The sequence below is a fragment of the Parasteatoda tepidariorum genome, chromosome 4 (genome assembly GCF_043381705.1).
Source record: "Parasteatoda tepidariorum isolate YZ-2023 chromosome 4, CAS_Ptep_4.0, whole genome shotgun sequence".
In the NCBI taxonomy this organism is placed as follows: domain Eukaryota; kingdom Metazoa; phylum Arthropoda; class Arachnida; order Araneae; family Theridiidae; genus Parasteatoda; species Parasteatoda tepidariorum.
The window spans coordinates 33,618,724-33,642,007 of NC_092207.1; the positions used below are offsets into that span (position 1 = coordinate 33,618,724).

The following is a 23,284-nucleotide window of genomic DNA, read 5'->3' on the forward strand; positions in this document are numbered from 1 at the left end:
TTAATAAATTACGCTAAATAACGGCGAATCCAACAAAACCTCAGCTCCAAACCAACTTATATTTCTCCCTTCATTAGCGCTGCCTACAGAATAACCATTCCGTATTCTTAAATGCACGCGCATTAAATAAAACGAAATACTACTGCGGAGTTCATTTCAAAGAGAACGCACGCACACAAAGTGATGGTCCGATTGACGAACTCCGGTATCTTTTACCCGAAAGGGGCACGAATGTCTTCCCACTTAAATTCAGTTTAAAGTCCGAAATGGCTTGTTAGTGGGGTAAAGAGGTCTCCCAAATTGGCTTGTTAGATCAAAATATCGTTTTCTATTGGTGTGGTAAACCAAGTCTCTGATCTCAAGTGCCTAATTTTCCTATTGAAGAGATGTATAAAAGAGGTATTCATCCGACAGAGTGGGGAAGAAGAGTTGGGAGAAGGGGTTGTGTGGAAAGTGCTGAAAGGGGACTGTTTACTGAGTACACCAAGAGAAAATTTAAAGGATTAGGAACAGTATCTTTTTTATTATTTACTGGTATTAGGAATAATGCAAAACGTAATATTTCTACTGGTTTCGAAAAAAAAATTATACGGCAATCGAGAAAATATTAAATTTTTAAAAAGGCTTTAAATATATGTAATAATAATACAGATTATAACATGAAATTTTTTGAGTATATTTTTTAAGTAAATTATTACATTTAAAGTAATAGCTGTACAAAAATATACTTCAAACGAATAACATATTTTAAAAAATAAGCATAAAAAAAATAGATTTTAAAATGAATATATTTGAAATGAATATATTTTAAATAATAAAATATATTGAATGAGTATCTCCAAAAAAAGTATCAGAGAAATGTATATTTCGAAGTGTAATTGAAATAATAATATATTTTTTTAGGAACAGCACATCTGAAAGGATTTGCATATAGAAAAATATATTTCTGAATAATAAAAAATATCTTCAATCGATAAGTTTGAAAGAATAATATATTTAAAAGAATATTTAAAAGAATATTTAAAATAATAATAAAATAATAGTGATACAATAATATATATCAAATAAATTACATATTTTTAAGGATAGGTATAAAAAATAGATTTTAAAATTAATATATTAGAAATAATTAAATATATAACGAAAGAATATCTTCAAAAAATATATTTGAAGGAATAAGTATCCAAGAAATGAATATTTTGAAGTAAATTTGCAATAATATTATGCATTTTAGGAATGAAATATTAGAAAGGATATACATAAAAAATATTTCTGAATAATAAAAAATATCTTTGATGGATAAGTTTCAAAGAATATTAAATTTGAAAGAATAAGTATGAAAGAAAATGTTTTCTAAAATTGATAAGTTTGATTAAATAATAGATTGAATTAAATATGTATGGAAATTAAAATGCTAACTTTGCTTTTAAACTTATAAGGAAATTTCTAAGCGTTATAAAATAATTTAATTAAAAGTACAAAAATTCTAAAGAAACTATTATGAAATTCAACTGATTTACAAACAAATTCAATAATAATTTCAACAAACTTCATTCAATTCTAGCAACTTTTTTTTTCATTTTTTAAAGGATATTCATAAATAAACGTTCTAAATCAGTCATTTTGTTCGAAAGAATTAGTGCAAATATATAACTAAAAATGTGCTTGATTTTTAAAGGAAATGATTTTGAAACGAGGCCATTAAATTGATTCCACTGAGCATGAAAATATGTATTTGTCAATAAACAACAAAAAAGATTAATTAAATAAATAAAGTTATAATGACGGAAAAGTAAGTACAAAATGTGACTATAATCACTATAAAATTTTTAGTTTACTTCTACGCCGAAAGTAGCGGCAACTATACACCAATATTTTTTAGAGCGTATGTAGTTGCCACAATTTGTCTTTAACAGACTATTTATATTTGTTTTAATATGCAGTATTTAAATATTGAATTTATCTGACAATTTACGGTTGATGATCACATCCTATTTGCATGTAGTTTTCATAAATACTATACATTATAACGATGTGCAATACAGTTTAAACAATACAATTTCACAATATTTTTTTTTATTTGAAAAACATTTATAATTATTTTTATTCTATTTCTCGAACATATTATTTTTATTAGTAACGTTGTATTATATACTACCTTTAAAAAAGATAGCTGCGTGATAAAAGTTTTCAATTTCAAATTCAATTCAAATATAGTATCAAAATTTATGAAGTTTTAACTGTAAATCTTCATTTATACTTAAAAAAGATTTGAATTGTTACTTAAATTACGCTTTTTATTATAAGTATCAAATAGGCTTTGAACTAAATATTATGTCTTTATATATATCAATATTCAAGTGGGACTTCTTTAAGTTTTCAGTATAAGAATAAGAATTAACCTTTCAAAGCGTTAATTTATTAAAGAAAATTCCTTTGTTAACATTTTATTATGAATGAACAACTGATGCATAGAAACAAAATCCACTTTCTTCTCATATTCTATTCAAATATATCAAAACTAACAATCTCAATGAATCTTTATACACATAGATAATAACGGAATAATATAACATGTAAAACAAATATTTTATTCGTAACAATACACTCAAAGAAATATTGTTACAATTATTTGTAAAAGCATATAATCATGCGATAAAAATTTAAAATACAACGAAAGTCGAGTTATTATTAATTTTTTTTATAAATCTTGTCATTTTCAAGAGGCATAATGTCATATAAAAGTGATATTTAATAAAAATGCTTATTTATTAAATTCTAATTAAGTGGGGATATTATTCATTGTCTTTCAACGAATAATAGAGTTTATAAATATTAATGAATGCAATTTTTAAACGAAAACAACTCAGCGAACGCGAACCGTATTATGGAGGAAATCCCCATTTATAAGGGGAAGTTTTCTCCTTTTCAAGAAAAGCTTGGGTTTTGGAGTCTAAAGAGTACTTCACTTTCCAATCGGATGCCTCAGATTATTATTTCCGTTTCATTAGTTTATTTAGTGCAGCACTATACGAACGAAATGAAAGTCTTCATAGGAGGCTTCAAAGATAAGGAACACAAAGCCGCAGGCTTTTTGATGGAAATAATTCCAATCATTGACGGGTTTCAAAAGATATCTTAAATATAATTTTCAAAGGAATTTCATCTTTATCCCAGTAGCTTTTTTTTTATATCCTCATCTTTATAAATATCTTGAAATTTATTAATTAAGAAAATAATGATCCTTGTGTTTGAGTTTGAATGAAAATATGTGATTATATTCTGCACTGTAATAAGAACGCCTTTTCATCTTTTTAAAATAGAGAATTCCCGAACTTTTGGAAATATAATTAGCCACAGAATTAAATTAAATGATGCTTCTTTCTGGTGAATATATTTATAAAAAAGTGCTCAGATTTTACCAAAATGTTTCTTATTAAATGCGGGTTTTTTTTACTTAAAGTTTGTTTGTCGTATAATTAAATTAACCATAATTTTTTCAATGCTTGATTTTAAAATTTAATTAGATTACCTAGATAATAGGAGATGCCCGTTTTTGCATTTTGTTTTCGGTCATAAATTGGATGATTTGGGATTATACTTTTATTAAAAAGAATCAGAATACTCGAGACTATGCGATTTTTCAATTTCTTTTCCAGAGAAAAATAATTAGTCACTAAATTATTTTTTTATTTTGAAGAAGGAAGAAATGAATGCAATGTTGCGCGGTTAATCTTTTGAGTTAAGAATAACATCAAAGACTGAATATCAAACCTTTAGCTTTAATCTAAAAGTTTTTCGTTAAAAATATGGCGCTTTAATTTGAATAATAAAGAATAAAATTATTTTTAAAATTATATGAAAATCTATTTACAAATTGGGATAACAATAATGAAAGATAGTTTCATGTATTACCATTTTAGCATTTTTGTAATTTCTTGCAATATTGTAATTAAATCTAAAAAAATATTTGATTATTTTATATGATTGATTAATTCCAAAAAATTATTTAATTTTTCTAGTTGATAATTTGAGTTTAATTAGTTTTATTTACGAATTTCTACAACAATAATGGAAAGAAGCTTTATGTAATATTATTTTAGTATTTTTCATTTCGGACATTTTTGTATTTTAATCTGAATTATTCTGTTTGATTGTTTTCATTCATTAAAAAATATTTTTGTAGTTTATAATTTCACTAAAAGCACCAGACTATCTCAAATTAAATTCTTAAAAGTTTTTTGTTTGTGATGTATGCAAGAATAATTTTGTTAAATTTAAAAGTTTTTTGAATGCTGTTACTAATAAACATAAATAAATTTTTGCCAAAATTATTTTTAAAATATAAAAGTTTGAATTATTTGTTTTTGAAGTAAGCTTGTTTCAAGTGTTACAATAGTGAATAAATAATACAGTCGTTACAATAGTGAAAAAAAATATATTTTCCTTATAAATTCAATTTCGTTGCTTTGTATTTTATTTTATAATATTTAAATTGTTTGGACTTCACAAATAATTAAAATGCTTGACAATATTTAAATGAATTATTTAAGATTGAATGTAAATAATACAAAAGCTATTTAATTGAGGTTTAAAATATGAAATTAACCAAGCATTAAGAATTTTTTTTTAACAAAATACATTTTGTTTACAAGATAAACTAGAAAATAACATTTTTAAAACCATTATCTACAGACAGACTGCATTTCAACATTACTCTACTAAACTGCATTAAAATTAAATTTAAATTTTTACAAAAGCATCCTATTTCATTACGAACAATTCTAAAAATATATCTTACGATATCTTATATTTAAGTTTTTGTATTTTTATAGTACTTTTAATATTGTGAACATGATTTTTTTTCGAATAATACAACAATTTATTTGATTTCGTAAGTTTGAATTATAATTTTTAAAAGACATGTATAAAAGTCGTATTTTTTTTAACTTACTACCAAACTACTTTAATATAGTGAAGCACATCAAAAGTTCAAACAAGAATTTATATTTTTAAAAGAGATTATTTTGGAACAAAGCGGTTTAAATGTGTAAAAATGCCCTCTAATTATCACTTGCTGAATCAAAAAATAAGGCCTTTTCATTTCTCGCCTGCATCTTTCGCCAAGAGATGATCTTTTTGTACACTAAGAGATGAATCTTAATCCTTTCACCATAGATTTTAAATAGGAAAGGAAGCATAACTCCGCTCAAATGTTAAGTCATGCGCACAAAATTTAAATAAGATGCTTACGTTAAAAAAAAAATCAGGAAGATTATTTCTTCGTTTTGCATTATAACGGTACAAAAAAGAAAATATTAATAAGTAAAGAAAAAAAAAAGTTTTCTTTTGGCCTTGAGGTTTGTGCCAGGTGACGCTCTAGTGAACAAGCCCTACTCATCTTTTTTGTAGCTGTGAATATTTTGTTCCTTTCCATCATCAAAGGTGAATGTCCTCTGTCGGCCCTCGTGGCCCACTGCCCGCACTAGCGACACCCCGTGGTGGCCGCTGGAACTAAGTTGAATTCCCCACAGAAAAAAAGAATTCAATTGAATTGATGTGAATCACTTGCCACTTTGTTAGAGACCATCTGCATATTTGTTTATTTTACTATTTTCACAAAAATTTGATTTTATAGCATCAAATTCAATAAAAAATTTTAACAAACAAAAGGAGTAGCGCAAGGAATAAAAAGGCTCTTAAATAAAAATGCAGTTGAATAAAAGGCAAAAAGTTTTTTTCGCTAGAAGCTTAAAATTGTGAGTTTTTCACACAATGGAGGAAGTATATCTTAGTCAGCTATTATATGTACTAAATTATTTTCTGTTAATATATTAAATATCTTTTCTTAAAATGTTTAAAAACCATTAGCCAGCATAGTTTTAGTGGAAATTTTTTTTTTAAGTTTTACAAACTTCACAAAATAAAATTAATTTTGTTTCATATGAAGGTTTTTTTCAAATAAAAAAAATCATGTAAAATATTAAAAATAAAAGCAAACATGTAACACAAACGATGCGTCAATATCAATTACATAATTTTTTTTGTATAATTAATTTTTGATAATGTATAGATAATAACATCCATGATTTATTTTGATTAAAAAAAAATCGATTACTAAATTTTTAACCTGCTATAAAGTTATTTAATTTTTTGAAAGCGTAAAATTTAATTACATGATGTTTCTGTAATGACAGAAGTAAAGTTCCAAACAATCCAGAAATAGAGCAGATAATTTAGGATAAAAGTATTAATTCTTTTTGCATATTCTAATAACGAGTAAAAGTAAACGTTAATTACGGAACCATTAAACAACAAATTAAAGGTTCTATTTTTATCAGGTCGAGTGCTTTTTGTATCTTACTGCATGTTTGTATACATATTCCCCACACTTCGAAACAATTTAAATTTATATTTAAGTTAATGAGACTTGTATCATAACATGTATAAAAGCAAACATAATAATAAGTTAAATGATAAAAAATAAGTTATTATTTTGATACAATTATCTATGCAAACTTTATTTACAATTATTGAAACTACTTTGTTTATGTTTGATTATATAGTTTCGAACGTAGCACAAAAATTCAAATTATTCGCGCTAACGCAGAAGCATTTTTCTCAATTATACCTAAGAAATATTCTACAAAAAACGTCATAAGTTACCAAAAATCATGCAAATAAAATATAATTTGTTTAAATCAAGTCTTATTATATTTGAATAAGCATGGTTTAAGCGCTGTTATAGAAAAGCATGTGCCTAACTAAGCAGTTCAGCTTTTACGAATTAGTAAAAAGAATTTGTAAACTTTTCCTTCTATTGAAGTGCCAAGTGATTTTTTCCAATAAGTGCTTAAGTAAGTGCTCCAGTAAGTGATATTTTCCAAAAATGTAACTTTTTAATTTAAGGATTGCTCAAATTGCGAGTTGTAAATAATTGTTCGTACGCTCGTTCGAAAATACGGCTGCAGCTCAAAATGCGTGTTGCATATTGTAACATAATGCATAATGTTTATTAAAAAAATTTTAAAACAACTTGTAAAAAATTTCGGATCAAATTACAGTATAAAGTGTCGGCACTATGGGTGCAGCATCCGTAAAATTCATTTTACCATAAAATATTATACCGTAATTTTTATTTAATTAGAGTGAATCAGTGACTTTATGGTTATTATTACTGTAAAAATTACGGTATATCAGATTCTAGATTTCGTATCATGTTCCAGTAAAAATGGATTTTAGTGCAAAAAGTACCATCATCTTGAATATCGGTACTTTTTACAGCGATTTGATCCGGATATTTTACAGTGTCGAACATGATATGCATGTTTTATATTTTACATTTTATAATTACTGATCCAATTTTGAGTTTACGACTACCAATGCTCAATTTTGCATCCTTGTAATTTTGAACCCAATCTAGAAGACAAGGGAACTGCTGGATTAAGTATTGGGAGAAATTTCCTCTGTGGAGGACTTTTTGATGGAACTAATCTACATTTGCGTTACATGGAAAGGGAAACCACAAAACCTCGTTCATTTCGACCAGTCATCGTTGGGATTCGAACCCGGGTGACCTGATTGCAAGGCGAGTGCTCTATCCTTTGAGCCATCTCTTAAAATGCACGTAAATGGAACTGAACGTATTACAATATACTTTTTTTTAATGTTAAAAGATGAAGCCCAATTTTTAATATTTATCTATGTGTGTTCCTAAAGAACAAGACGCACCGAAGTAATACAAAAATGAACTTTTTTTTAGCAATTCAAATGAACAATATTATCTAACCATCAATATAATAATCACAACAGTTGTATGAAATACGGAATAAAATACTTTGTCTGTTTCATTAAATTCTCAATTCGAGTTAGAAGCAAAATAAAATCATCCTCAGTCGTTTAACTCTTGAAGTTACTCTAAACACTTAAGTTACATAATAAACCATAATTTGAAAGATAAATTTCTTATTTGATTGTTGATATATCGAACTAATAATCTCAGTTTGTCTCAACAAACAAATATTGATCATTTATAAAATCGTCAAGTAAGCAAACGAGAAAAAAAGGAATGCTCCGCCTTCTAAACTCGTCATTTCCGTAACCACCTTCTCGACTCACAGGAAGAAAAAGGGGTCGATGTTGAGGAATTGTTGCCACTTGCAGGAATTTACCCCGTCTGCTAAGTGCATTTCCCGGGAACGCTTTTTCAGAATGTTGGGGTTAATGCAGCTGTTTTTTAATTCGGTCAGGGACGGTAAATGGTACCATTTCTGATTGTCGGTAGACTATAAATGTCATTTCCCCCTAAAAAGTAGAGCTTTTTTTATCCGTTAAATGAATTAAATAATAAAATAAATCAGATTTCGTTTAATGGTACTCTTTTGAAGATATGTTTCATCCTGTTTACCATAAAATATAAATAGTTGATACTAAATATAACATTTAAATTGTAAAGGAATGATATAAAATAAAACTGAAAGTTGAGAATTTTAGGAATTTTTCATTTTTTATTTAAAATGTGCAGCTTTCTTGCTTTAAATTTTTTTTCCGGACCAAATCGTCAAATATCTAAAGAGTCTGAATAAACTATATGTTGGATTTAAGGACTCTTAACGCCTTTTTCAATTTAAAATTCCTTAATCACAAACAGACCGGTCTCTTTTTTTTAATTACAGATCTTTATGTTCTTTAATTTAACTATCGGAATTGTTATCTCCCTGTGGCATTCTAACTAATAAAAAGAAATTGATACTGTTATTTTGTAGCTTCTTCGAGAGTAACTGTAACTATTTTAACTATAATTTAACTGTTATGAATAACTATATTTAATTTACCTATTTGAGATGCATTCTCCCTGTTGCATTTCAACTAATGATGAGAGGTTAGAACTGTAATTGTTTAGCTGTTTCGAGTGCAACTGTAACTATTTTAATTAACTTTTTAAAAATTAACTATTAAAACTGCAATCTCTCTGATGCATTCCAACTAATGAAAAGACGCTGTTACTGTTATTGTTTAGCTACTTCGAACGTAAATGTTAAAAGAGAATTTCTATTTTTACAATGCGTTTTAATAATAATAATACGCTTTAATAATAATAATACGTTTTAATAATAATAATACGTTTCAATGTGTTAATTGCCTTTCTACATATTATAGACTAGTTTAAACTTTGTTCTCTAATTCACTGATTTGCACATTCGTTAATTCGTAAGCTCCATGATTTTCTTATTGAAGTTTTCATCAATTCGCTGTTTCTCTAATTCACATACTCATGGCTCATCGGGCTCTTCATCATTTTCTTATCGGGCTCTTCATCCTTGTACTCCTCCCAATTTTTTGTTAAAAACTTAAATCTACCTCTTTTTATGTACTTTCAAAACTAGATCGTATTTTAAAACTATTTTAATTGCAAAACGAACTCTACATTTGATGCTAAAATTTAATGGTAATAAAATTGTAATTCAAATAAAGAATGAATATATTTGCATTTATTATTTTATGGTTTGCTTGTTATAAACTAATCAAATTGCGGTAAAAAATTACCGGCCCCCTAAATGCATCATAAGGAACATTAATTTTATTGTAAAATCCATTTTTGCGTAAAATTTTAAACCGTATATTTCACTGTAATAAATATTTAACTGCGGTGATTCGGTGATCTTACAATAAATATTATTGTAAAAATTAAAATATATCAGATTTTTTTGTTCCGTAAACTTTTACAGTATAAAGATACGACACAATGGATGCTGGCACATTTTATCCTAAATTGATCAGAAATTTTTTTAAGTCTAGGAAAGTTGCATCTTATAATATTATAAGACAATAAGACGTTTAATAAAAAAAATGACAAAAAATTAAAGAAATTTTTATCCCTGAAAGCGCAAATTTTTAATTTATTGTGAATGCAGAATTAAATGGGGATTGTAAATTAACATATTTATTTAAACTTTTCAGCTTTAAAAAGTAATAAAATTTTTTAAAGATAAGTAAATACTGAATTCATTATCAATATCACACAATTCAAGATCGTTGGAAAAGAGTTATTTGTTTAGGAGAAAAACTTGTTTGTGATTAAAGGTCATTGAAAAAGTAACATCCTACCTCAGGTCAATAGTTCAAAAAACCAAACTCCGTTACACCTTTCTAGTGATTGAAAAAAATACTTTTATTTGTTTTTAAATTTTTATGCTATTTCTTGGTGGAGTATAAATACTTGAATATATTTGTTTTTAACTTTATTAATTTATATTTTCCTAAGAAATAAGAAATTAATATCAACGGAGAGCAAATTTACTCAATTCTTACCAACTCTGATAATTTTAATGAAATGTGATCATATACTAGTATATCAAAATTTCCTTTTTAAAATTTTGATCAAATTTTTATATTGGCATTTTTGTGTATTAACAGAATTGTTTACTTAAAAAATAAATTTTTGCAAAGGAGATGAACTTTCTTTAAAAAAAACTAAATTGTCAGATTTTTTGAAGCAAATTTTAAATGATCCTGTTGCCTTTTTATCCTCTAACATCAATGATGTCTATTTAGCGAAGACAAATTGCAATTTTTTTTCTCGAAATTATAAACAATGAAATTATGCCTTTTATGTTTGAATATTGAATTACACTGTTTTCAGAATGTATGTTGTTACGAACAACAAATTAAGGAGAATATAAAAGTCAAAATTATGCTTCTGTGTTAAAAATTTATATTTTGTGTTGCAACAAATTTCAACAGATAAAAATAGTAAACGCGTAAAGAAGTTAATTTAATTTTTAAAAGAAATAACTAAATTTAAATTTTTGCAATTATGAAGAAATAAATGTATTGCTAATTTGCGAATCTTCAGTTGCGAAATTTAAAATAATCCATTTTTTGAATAAAAACACGCTTTTAAGTTTGAGTGAATTTATTTGACTTAGTTTTAAACACAACTTTATTTCAACTACTTTTGAACTAATCAAATTTGTTTTATTTGAATTCGAATAATTGCTACCAAAATTAAGTTATTTTTATGGAATAAAAAAAAAGTTTTTAAGTGCAATCAATGTTACAATTTTTAAGTGCAAATCAATATAGTAAAACCACTAAATACTCCTCTTTTTATCATGTATAGTAAATGAGAATATTATTTTCTTATTCTATTTTTATTTTAAGTTTTAAGACTCGTTATGCAACAATATAAATTTACTATTTTCTAATTCAAATTTTACCTTAACATCACGAAAAGTACACTTATTTCTGAAAAATGACAGTATTTTTTTTATAAATGTTTAGATCTTTTTATTTATGTCTTAGGTTATCTTTATTAAAAAATAACATAAGAAATGTTTTATGTACATTTTTCCTAAAAATGTTTTTTGTTTACGAATATTTAACATTATCTATTCGTAAAGCAGATCTTTTCTATAATTTAATGTTCAATAAAAATAAAATGCTCATTTCGTAATGAAGTGTGCGTTAAATTGACTATATAAGTTTAATTCATTAATAATCTGTGCTGCTTCTAACTTTAATGAATATATATATATATATATATATATAATTTNATATATATATATTATGAATAATGCTTACACTTAATAAATTGTATTTACATAATTAATGCATAATTTATAAAAATCAACTTGACAGATAATGAATTAAAATATTTTTTAAGCATTTACTACTATTTCTTGTTATTTTACGCATAATGCTGATTGAGACCAAAAGGTAACTCGTAATATCTTTGCGTTTAAATGCAGATAATTTTTAAATTGACATTTAAATTCAAACACTTTGAGAAATACACTGATTGATATATTGATGTATATTACTTTGTTGTAATTTAAAGAGCAAAATGATGAAAAACAAGTGATTGTCAAAGTTATGCTACAATTCTGCATTTAACGTTGCAATTTATCTGGAGTTCTTAATGTGATTATATTACAAAATGGTTTTGATATTTATCTGTAAAGTTCTTTTAAATATCTCTATGAAAGAAATACTATGGGTGCGTCAAATGCCAGATTATTGTAGAAATGAGTTCATACAAATTTGAAAATCAGGATTATGATGAAACGAAATCATGTGAAAAATTATAAAACGAAAAGTTAAAATTTATTATATTCGTGAACAAATAATTAAAGTTAGATAAAAATGTTACATTAAAATGAGAAAATTGTATTTTGACATCACTTTGTTGATATAATATTAAACTTATATGTTTTCATGTGTTATAAATGTATGTAATTATTTAGTTTTTTTTTAAATTTAATATCTAAGATATTTTCCTCAAACTATGCAATAAACTAAAGGAAAGTATACAAATACAACATTATACATGCATACAATTGCCATAGAAATCAAAAGCAGGTAAACGAAACATTTCAAATAATGCAGAAAGAATTGACCAAAACCCTAAATTAAGTATCAGTATTGTCTATTAATTTTGAAATGCAGTCACTAAATTTCACATTATTAAAAGTTAATTCTTCTTAAAATAAGATCCATGGTAAGTTACTCCTTTAATAATTCCGACTAACATAAGCTAAAACAAACTTGCAAGTCTACAAGATATCGTTAAACTAAGAATTACAATAGAAATCAAATGTAAAGGAACGAAACAATTTAAATAATGCGGAAAGTATTTAACAAAAATAAACCTAGATTAAATATAAATATTTTATTAACACCTTTCAAAATTATTTCGCAGTATTTCAAACTAATAAAAGCTGGCTTTTCCTAATTAAAGATTGAAGTTAGGTAGAAGAAAAAGATTAATTAAAGATTCACCTACTAATTCTGTCATAAAATAAACTGAATTCTTGATTACATAAATACAGCGTAATAAATGTAAGGAATTACAATAGAAATCAAAAGGTAAAAAAAATAATACTAAATAAAAGTAACAATGAGCAAAAATATCCTAAATTACTATCAATATTTTGCTTATTCATTCTAACTTGCAATCATTCAATCTCGCGACTTAACTAAGTTTTATTAACTTAAGATCTAGTATATTCCTCCACAGTTTTAGTCATAAATTAAAATTAACTCTTATCTATAAAAAGACAGTGGTATAGATGCATAGAATTACATTAGAAATCAAATGAAAATTAAGTAAAACGGAACACTCTGAACATTGCAGAAAAAACTGCGCAAATAAAAATCCTAATTAACTATCAATACTAATCAATAATATCGAGCAAATATAAATCTAAATTAACGATCAATATTTTATTTATTCATCTTCATTCAATCTCGCGATTAAGCTAGGTTTCGCTAACTTAAGATTCAATATATACCTCCACTATTTCTGGCATAAATTAAACTTATCTCATAACTATAAAAATGCAATGGTATAGTTGCATAGAATTTCATTAGAATTTAAAAGCGGGAAAGCGAAACAATAAATACAATGCAGAAAAATTGATCAAATAATATCTTCATTCAACTATCAATAATTCATTTATTTTAACTAGCAATAATTCAATCTCGCGGCTAAGCTAGGTTTTGTTAACTTAAGATCATATATATATCTCCACTATTTTTGTCATAAATTAAACCGAAATCATAACTATAAAAATACAATGGTATTTAGAAATTAAACGAAAGGGAAATGAAACGAAGAAGGGAAACGAAACAATCAAAACATTGTAGAAAGAACTTAGAATTTTAAAATTAACTATAAAAATACAATGCTATAACCGTACAGCATTACATTAGAAATGAAAAGCAGGGAAACGAAACTATCTAAACAATGCAGAAAAAACTGAGCTAATAAAATCGTCATTTAACTATCAATAATTTGTCTATTTTAACTTTATTTAATCTCGTGGTTAGGCTAGGTTTTGTTAACTTAAGATCCAATATATTCCTCCACTATTTCTGTCATAAATTAAACTGAACTCATAACTATAAAAATACAATGGTATAGAATTACACTAGAAATGAAAAGCAGGGAAACGAAACAATCTAAACAATGCAGAAACAAAGTGGAAACATGTTTCGTTTAAAAGAGAGCCCGAAGAAGAATTGAATGAAACGCGGAAGCAACAAGATTCGTGACTTTCTTTCCCTTGAACTTGCCTAACCCTTTTGTGAGTGAGAAAGGTAATAGAATCGAAAGGTAACGCCTTTTTTTTTTCTTCCTAAATTTAAACTCAATTTTTCATGCAGATTCGATTTTTTTTTTAAAATTTTGATAAAAAAATATTTTATTGAATGAGATTAAGTTACCACGACCGAAGAGGTTTCTTTTTTTTGATTAAAATAAATAGAAAGTTTTGAATCTTTTTTGAAAAAAACTTTTATAATTGCATCCGTGATGCAGGAAAATTAGTTTTAAATCGAAAATATTCATTAATTCAGAGTAGTATATTAATTTAAATTGACCGAAATTCTAATGCAGATTATTTACATCGAAATGCAGAGGTCATTTAAATATTAATTTCATCATTATTATTATATTTTTGGTTGTAATAAATAATACTTTTTGAATTTTCTTTTAAATTAAAAATTGATACAGATATAATGATGGGTATCTTAACCTGAAAACATATATTTATTAAAAAAATTTATACTTTACCAAAACATGCATTAATTAACTTTGTTACCACACTGAGTTTTAAAGCAGATAGTTAAACACCGAAGCACGCATGTAGATCTTAAAGCTAATTTTATGAAGAAAAAAAAACAATTAAATATTAAAACTTAATGGAATAAAATTAAATCTTTGTGAATTTTCTGTTAAGAAACAATAGGAGTAAATAATTTTCTCACGATGTTTCGTTCATTAGCAGTAATAACAATAAATAAATAAACAAATGAAAACTAGTTTGTAAACAATTTTGTTTATAAGTTACTATTTTTTTTTTTTTTGCATTGGAACTGGAGGTTTGCATTTGGAACTCCTATAATTGTCACAATTTAAACATTTCTCTGAGTCATCAAAGCAGTTATGCCTACATATTGTGGTATATGCAAACATTTACAGTCAAAATTTTTAAAATAAAGAAAGGAAATACAAATTTTAGACTTTACTGCATAATTTTATTTTGTAAAAAATATTTTAAACACCTTAAAAGAGTACCATGACATTTTATTTAAGCAAAAAGCTTTATAACAACAAAAAGATGCTTAGAAGCTAAAATATTACATTTAAATAAGTTTCGGAAGCATTGCGCACTGTTATTATTTTTTATTCTTTATGGTAAAATTTTCTTTTTTTCTATAAGATCAGATAATAATCTTTGTTTAAGTTGTTAGGAAATTCAAAACAAAGGATTATTAGGTAAATAAATCCTTCAACTTATTTTAGTGTATGAACATTTAAATTATTAAAGAAACTACTAAATTAAAAAATATTAAATGTAGTAAAGAAAAGGATAAATGCATGTCGAGAAATTTAAGTATTTTTAATTGTATTTCTAATTTTAATTTCTGTTTTTCAAAATTGCTTTTTTTTAAATCTTAGATTAGTTTTCAAGTTCTCAATTTTTAGCTTAGTTTTTCTATAATCTTATTGGAAAAAAATACCATAGCAATTTCTCTTAAAAGAAGAATTCATAATTTTTTAAAATTTGAATAAATAAGTCCATTATAGAAAATGTTAAACATTAAAGATAACATCTACAATACCTTAATTTATAGGTCTTCATTTCCTTTATTTATATAAACTAAACTTCTTTTTTTATTTACATTTACAGGGAAAATGCAAATTCGATAAATCAAACTGTACCTTTATATTTGTTATGAACAAATAAAATTTAAAGTAAGTAGTTTTCAGTTGCTGATAAATGTAAACTGAAATCTTTAAAAATTCCTCTGTCTTCATTTCTTTTATTTTTAGTAATTAATGTTTCCTTATTTACATAAAAGGATAACCTTAGAATTCTATCAATCAAATTCGAACCATATATTTGTTATCAGTCAATCAAACTTTGAGTAATTAGCTTCCCAGTGGATGATCAATGTAGTATTCTACTGTATAAAGAGCCTACTTCCTATCTAATATGCAAGTGACCCTCAAATGATATGCGCGGAATCAAATGACCAAAAACAACAAAACTCCACTAGGTGAATCGGTCACGACTTTTGTTTTGCAGGGAGGACTGGTTTTTACCTCTCCCCTCCTCTCTAACTCTCACCCTTTTTTACATTCTAACGGCGAATATTCACTTCCGTCAACTTTCCGAAATCCTTTCCTCTTTATATCCTCCCCTTTTTTTATTCCATGGTTGTGATGGAATACGGAAGACACATATTTTGTAAAATGAAATTAACATTTTCCAATGTTATGTTTTTAACTGAGTCTAACCATATTTAATACAATTGTTATTACAGTTAAACACCGGTCTCACTAACTTCGATAAAAAGATTTTTTTCGTTAAGGTTACTCTACTGTCAATTTTCCGCAATCCTTTCCTCTCTTTTTTTATTCCATGGATGAGATGGAATACGGAAGATACAAATTTTGTATGATAATATTTTCATATTCTAGTCTGTTGATATTATGAGTTTAACTGAGTCTAGCCGTATTTGATACAGGTCTTATTACAGTCTAACTTCGATAACACAGATTTTTCGTTAAGGTGAATATTCACTTCCGCTATCCTTTCCTCTCTTCTTTTATTCCCTGGATGAGATGGAATACGGAAAATAAAAATTTTGTATGATGCTATTTCCGTATTCTTGTCTGTCGATATTAGGAATTTAACTGAGTCTCGCCATACTTGATAAATTTTTCTTTAGAGTCTAACCTCGAAATCACGAACTTCAATAATACGGATTTTTCGTTACGGTGAATATTCACTACCGTAAACTTTCCGCAATCCTTCCCTCTGTATATCCTCTCCTTTTTTTTATTCCATGGATGCGATGGAATACGGACTATACATATTTTGTATGAAACAATTTCCACTTTCTTGTCTGTTGATGCTATGAATTTAAATGAGTCTCTCCATACTTGATACTATTCAAGCCAAGCCTCTATATACCGAACTACCATAACATGAATTTTTTGTTACGGTTAATATTAACTTTCCGCAATCCTTTTCTTTTAACATCCTCACTGTTTTTTAACTCCATGGATGAGATGGAATATGGAGGATACTTATTTTTTATGATGCTATTTCCGTTTTCTTATGTGTCGATGTTATAAATTCAACTCAGTCTCATTATTTTTGCACAATTCTTATAAAAGTCAAAGCTCGACACACCGAACTTCGATAAGACGAATTTTTTGTTACTGTAAATATTTACTTCTGTCAGCTTTCCACAGTCTTTTACTCTCTTTTTTATTCCATGAATGAGATGGAATACGGAAGATAGATACTTTGTATGATGATACTTCCTTATCCTTGTGCATCAATATTAGGAATTTTACTGAGTTTCACTACATTCGATACGATTCTGCCTCCAAATCACGAACATCGATAACACGAATTTTTTGGGAGTCGTTGAGGTGAGGAACGGTGTGTATATGCCTCCATCAATAATTAAAAATTTTAAGAATTTATTTTTTCACGCAAGTGAAAAAACTTATTGATTCATCATTTAAGTTTTAAAAAAAGTTAAGAAATTTAGTAAATTTGGAAAATGGAATTTTTTTTTTATCAGATATGAAATTATAGAACTATTGTAACTGTGCATTTTAATTTTGCCTATCTTAACAATTGGAGACGTTCATATTAAAAAAGAATCAGATACCGCATTTGCTATGCTGATAATAGAATAAAACTCCTTAAGCCTAATACGTTTCACTGCGACCCTTTAATTCGAAATTTTTTTCTTCTAATTTTTGAAGGATTTAAAGAATTAATTAAATTCTTTAAATTCTTAAAGAGTTAATTTAAAGAGTTAAGGGTTTAAGTTAAGGATTTAGGGTTAAGTTAAGGATTGATGTTAAACCATCAATCCTTAACTTAAACCCTTAACTCTTTAAATTAACTCTTTAAGGATTTAAAGAATTTAATTAATTCTTTAAATCCTTAAGGAATTAAGGAGTTAATTAGTACTTTTTAATTTTGTAAATCAAAAAGAAGCTGATATTTATAAAGAAGCAGTTCCTGCCGACAATAGTGTTGCAGTGTGTAATGATTGGGAAGAATAAATAATATTAAAAGTGGTTACTGCATCGGAAAGTTTATTAGAAGAGAACAGAATTTTATATCGTAACAGAATTTTATAAAAATATACTAATTCATTGAAGGAGTAAAGATATGGAAATTGTTTGAGGATATCGAATTGCTTCATTAGCTTTAGCATTGTTATATCGTTATCACTATAAAATTATCATTGATTCGATATATCGAATTTTTTATATCTCAAAAGCTTTAACGTCTCTCATCGAGTTCACGACATTGTGGTTTAACCGAATAGTTATGCTGTAAAGCGTGATCGAAGATAGATAAAATCTGTAAAATATGGGAGGCTGTATTTTTCAGTCACTGAAAGCTGAATATAAGTCTTATTGATTTATAACAACTATATGATTCGTATTTTATACTCTATTTTATTATCAATTTCATAACTATTCTATATTTCGATTCTATCTATCGATTATTTGATTTGATAATTATACCATACTTTCTAGTGTCTTTTTTTATTCTGTGAAGTATCCATTTTATATTGCGCTAAATTCAGACAATAAAGTTTGCTTTTACAAATCAACGTGCCTTGGAAAAAATGAATAATTTTAAAATGCTTTATTGAAAAATGTAAAATATTTTAACTAAAGCGTATTTTACCTTCAACCGGTGTGTTAGTATTTAGTCTATGATATTGGGTTCCTATCATTTGTTCCGCCAGTAATTTCTTAGTTATTTAAAACTTTTAAGTTATATGGGTAACAAATATAGTGAGAACTATACCCTAATGGTAACATTATATGGAATATTTTATAGTAAAAATTAAAAATTATATGGTATATTTTATGGTAGCATTATATGGTTGTCATTATATGGAAGCATTATATGGAAACAATTATGATATATTTTTAAACTTTTCAATTATGAAAAATGTTAAGTATTAATTATTTTATATCTGTTTGTGTTCTTGATACAATAACTTTTATTTAAGGAAGAGTAATTTAATAAATTTTAAAATAAACTACATTATTAAATCCTCCTCTACACTCTTACGAGATCTTAAAATAGGAAAATTTTCAAAATCAACAATTTTATCGTCCTTAAAAAAGTATTATTTCAATAGTTTTCTAAATAAGAAATGCTTAGAAATATGTTAGAAATTAATATCTAATGGTACAACTATTCTTTTAATTAATCTATTTTTGTTTAAAATCATATTGTAGTATTTCCTTTTTAATGGTTATTTCGATGTCAAAAATTATTCAAATAAAATATTTATAAAATACTTCTTATTTTTGTTTTTTTAAATAGCTTTTAAGTTAAACTATAAGCAAATTATTTAAAATTTTTCTACCATAAATTTAAAAGAAAAACACTTTCTAGTTGAATATACAATTTGTAAAATTATCTGTATTGTATAATCATTATTTATATATATTTCATTTTTATGTATTTACATATATTTTTAAAAATAACCTATATTTTCAACAGAAAATGCATGCAAAATTAAATTAATTGCAAATCTTTTCACGTCTTTTAATTATAAATATGACGGAATTTAACAGGGTATATTACAAAGTTATCTGCATCATTCTCATCGAATTGCATGATGTTTAATTTCGTGAAAATAAAAATGAACCTTAGGCAAATTAATTAAAAAGGTTTCCAAAATTGAATACAACATGGTGTAACATTAAAAAATGGTAAACTCTATTTATATCGAAGTATTTCGGTAATATGAGTTTAACTTTTCTGCCTCCTCAACAGTCCTCACTGTGACAACTCATCATATTTTTTACGTATTCTAATCAAACACGACTTTTTACAATACCCTGATATCTATGCAGTGCATATATTATGTAACGAAACATTTTAATAATTATAAAATGAAATAAATTAATATTTGCCTTTTAATTTTGTAAATGTTTTAACAAATAAAAATGGGAATAACCCGTGTGACATTAGTTTAATCAGTTTTGAAAAGGTGTTTTTTGACAGTAGAGTAAAATTACTAAATTGAGTAAGTAAATATAAATATAAATAAATGGGTAGGTTAATATAAATAATTATAAATAGGTAAATATTTGTTAGATTTAATGATTCTTTATATAAATAAAAATAAATTAATTCTCACTTTACACACCAAACACAGAATATAGTTAAAATATTGGTTATTATAGTTATGTTTTCATATCTACAAATAATATATAAAATATCAACTGAGAGACAAATTATTTAAGTGAGTTTCTTAAGCAAAAGAATAACATCAATATAAATGTTTGAACTTTTTTCTTCATAAAAAGCAATGATATAAATCAATTTAAATAAAAGAAAACACTTTTCAACACTGATAAATTAATTTTCCTCTTTTAAAATGTCATGTTTACTTTTGTCTCTATGTAGGTTTTTTGGCGAAATTACATCTTTTTCTAAGCCATTGATCCATTTATTAAATTAAATATTTTAAACAAAATTACAATTTGGAAGTATTTTACGGTCAATTAACTAATTTTTCAGAAACCAGTGCAATAAATTTTTGTAAATTTATTTAAAAAGTAAATTTGATTTTAATTTTAAATTTAATTTAATTTAATCATCAAAGCATTCAAAATTGTGAAAGAAACGAGATCCATTATTAATTCAATCTTATTTACGTGGTCCCAAAGATCTTCAGTTTTTATGTGAATAAAAAAATTTATACATTGTATGCAATCAAGTCTAAAATGTAAAGTTCAGTTATATGTTTACTCACAGATTAAATTGGTTAAACTACACATTTTTAATAAAAACAATATTATATCTAAACAAAATTACGCTAATTTTTTTATATTTTATTATCTAGACATTAATTTCATTCTTTAAACACTTTTAAACAGTTGTAATTATTCAATATTGATTTTGAAAAAATAGCGTGAAAGAAATTATGAGAAAAAAATTACTTTTTCCACCAATAATTTTTATTAAGCTTAATGTAAAACATTTTAAACGTTAAAAAATTTAATTTCAATAAAAAGTTTATTGAGCTAATTTACATAAAATTAAATGAGAAACAAAATATATTATGATACGGACAAATAAATGAAAAACTGACATTTTTATAACTCTAAAATGAAGAATCTTAATGCAGCAGGGAAAATTTAATGAAAGAGAGGAATGTCTTAATCATATGAAACTTTCTTTTTAATTTTATAACTTCAAAATAAGCACCTATGAAAATCTAATAAAAGGTAGGAACCATTTGATCATATAAAATGTTTGATACTTTTAAAATTTCAAATTGAATAGTCTTTATCAAGCACTGATGAAAACTTAATAAAAAGAAGGAAAAATTTATAAAATTTTTAATATTTTTATATCTCTAAGTTGAAAAAATTAATAAGCACTTTTAATAAAATTTAAAATGTTTAGTCAATAAGCAATTGTAGATAAGGTTTAACATATTTACTCTTAATGATTTTAATTTTTTTACAATTGTTAATAAAATCATGTAGACATGTAAAAATAAGAAAAAAGTATTTGAACGATTAATGCCCATAATTAGATATTTGAATATCTTTTACAAATGCGTATTTAAAATTTGAAATAAAAATTTATTATCTTGATTAATAAATAAAATAGAAATTTTTTGAAATCAATAACAAAAAAATGAGCTACAAATAATTTAAGAATTTTAATAACTTAAAATTTTAAAAGGAAATAGCATTATCAGTTGTAAAGTACACTTTCATAAAAATTCAAGATAAAAAATTATAAAAATTTATAAAAGATAAAAGCAAAATAAAAGTATTATTATTTTTATTCTAAAGATTAATATTTCCTTAATTGAAATTCAAATGAATAATATAAATAAATGAATAGACAAATTGCATACATTAATTAAGCTTTTAGATGTGGAAAAATAGCTACATTTACTTTTTTTAGTAGACATTTGTAATATATATTCGATACAAAAAAAAATTGTTCGAAAAATTAGTTTATTATTCGTATAAACCTTTCTTTGCTTTTAATGAATGCATAAAATTTAAATGTTTCAGATTAAAACATGTAAAATTACTAGCCAAAATCAACCTTCACGAAATAAAATAAGAATTAAGTAAAGAAAAAAAAAGAATCAATTTAAAACACATACTTTAGGTTTAAATCTTCTTCAATTCTATGAAAGTCCACTATAGGATGCCACCTTTTTTGAAAGATAAAAATATAGTCCACACTTCACAATCCGTAATTAGTTCACTATTTTTGAATCATCAATGGAATTAACGTACCGGTATCAACTCACCAGAGTTTTTAACAAAATTCTAAGTCCAGGTGAAAATTTATGCAAAATTNCAATTTTAAAAATCACTCGACAAACAAACCCGGTAAAGTCCAATTGTGAGTAATTCAGGAAAAAAACTGACCAGTGTCCGTCACAGAACGATGACTAAAAAAAAGTTCAAGTTCAAGCGGTCAAACGCACTACCACTGGTAGGAAGAAGAATGATTAAAACGTGCTTCGCTCATGAACTCACAGAACCAAGTGTTGGTCTTAACCTTGCCGGTGAAGAATCGTTTCCGCTTGCCGTTTACACACGAACACTCCGGTACGGGTTTCGTTTTTGAATAGCCTATTAGGTTATACACAAACACCTGTAGCCAGGTGGCGCTTACGTTCGAAAACTTTGCCTGTTCTTACCTTGCGTTGCTTTCCCGGCTTTGAAAGCGCGGGCTTTTGATACTTCACTGCACGTGATTCTGCTCTTGCTCTTCGGTTGCAATGCAGGAAAAACAGTTGAATTCAACCGACTTCGGCGATTAAGCCCAATTTTCTGTTAGATGTATATTACAATTTATCATGCTATTTACCGAGATAGTGAGATATACTTTTAGATTCGGTTCTTGTAATTAAGGCATTTTCTGCAATATAGTGTAGATAGATTATTAAACGTTTTATCGTGATGTTTTGTTGAGCAAATGGGATATTTTGAAACTGTTTTATTTTAAACTAGCTGAACACCTATTCTCCGTACTGAGTGAAAAGAATTAAACTATCAATAACTTAGTACTGAGCAACACTAAGAAATCATGCACAAAACTGAAATACATATACCATGTAGACCATGCTGGTGGCTTTGCATTATTAGGTTAAACTTTACAGACGCTATATTTAAAATCGTCTGCAGCTTCATTTACATGAATGGCACAAGCTCTAAACCAATGAGAAAATT

General features: G+C 25.8%; 1 protein-coding gene across 4 annotated transcripts in view; it reads right to left on the bottom strand.

The window, feature by feature from the left end:
* Window positions 1-23,284, bottom strand: part of LOC107447253 (PR domain zinc finger protein 1) — an 86,263-nt gene that overhangs the window by 58,249 nt on the left and 4,730 nt on the right. The window contains exon 1 of one of the 4 annotated variants that reach the window (XM_043056956.2): window positions 22,207-22,813. The exons of 1 other annotated variant lie outside the window; for it this stretch is intronic. The gene's annotated coding sequence lies outside the window, so the exon portion shown is untranslated. Of the gene's footprint in view, window positions 1-22,206; window positions 22,814-23,284 lie in introns of those variants that run through there. 2 more of the 4 variants (XM_071179633.1, XM_071179631.1) reach the window with 2 other exon arrangements.